Genomic DNA, 1,299 nt, shown 5'->3' on the forward strand with positions numbered 1-1,299 from the left:
AGATTTATGTTTTCGTAAAAAAAAAAAAAGACAGTGAACGCTACATGCGTGTGTGTCACGTTTTTTATACATGTTGCCAGGAAACTGTGAAAGAAATGTGACATCAACGGATGGCACACATACATGGAAAAAAAACACATATGCAACAAAACGCATGTAACACGCACTCACACATGTAGTGACATTGGTCCGTTTTTCATGTGCCGAAATTTCATACGCTTGTGTGAATGAGCCCTAAATTATTAATGACCTACTGTCAAGTTAAGTCATCAATAGTTGATCGGCGGGGATCAATTGTCTAAAGAGGCTGCGGTATTCGCATTTGACGTCATGTTCAGTCATATTGCCTAAGAGCAACTTAGTCCCTTTTAGGCCTCCTGTCCGCGGGCGATATGTCACTGTGTTATCCGCAGCGATAATCCGGTCGCGGGTAATGCAATGAACGCTACCCATAAACTTAACTATCGAAAGCGCAGCCCGACATCCACGAGTGGAGAATCATAGTGATCCTCCGCTCACGGGATTCAAATCGCGGCATTCTAGATAGGCTCACCGTGGAGACGTGTCAGTTCTAGCGATATTCCGCCTTGCCCGTGGACAGGCAGCCTTAAGTGAATGGGATTGAGTTGCTATACCAGGAACAGCCACTATACAATGTACGGTGCTGTGCCAAGTATGGACTGAAGCGACAGCAACACTCACCCAAGCACCACTGTCATTTCAATCAGCTGATCGGCGGAGATCTTGGGCAGCAAACCCCCCACTGATCCACTATTGATTACCAGTCCCAGAAAATCCCTTTAAAGGAACATGGAATGAGAAGTATTATTCATAGCCCTCTGAGGTCTCTGATTGGCTGTAGCAGCCTGTGACGTCCCATTCACAGACTGACTGCAGAAAGCAAAGAGAGCGCCGGCGAAGGGAACGGAGCTGCTGGACTTGGGGATGGTGAATATAGTCTATTTTTATTACTTTTGGGCATAACCAGTACGATAAAAAAAACTACTTGGAAAACCATTTTAAGGGGATCTATTCTGGGGTCTGTATTAAGGGGAGTCTGGTCTGCGGTCTGAACATTTTGGGGGTTTTACTGGGATGTGGTCTGGAGATCTGCATTTGTTGAGGGGGGCTTGTATGTGATCTGTGTTTATTGGGGGTCTGGTCTGTGATCTGCTTCAGTGTATCGGTGAGAACGATGACCTGCTACAGCAGTCACATGGCAAAATGATATCGATGCTGCAGCCCAATAAGATCGGCGGTGATCGGCTGAGAGCCAGTGCTGGTGCAGTGGTAGATTCA

This window comes from Eleutherodactylus coqui, chromosome 13 (assembly GCF_035609145.1).
Source record: "Eleutherodactylus coqui strain aEleCoq1 chromosome 13, aEleCoq1.hap1, whole genome shotgun sequence".
In the NCBI taxonomy this organism is placed as follows: Eukaryota; Metazoa; Chordata; class Amphibia; order Anura; family Eleutherodactylidae; genus Eleutherodactylus; species Eleutherodactylus coqui.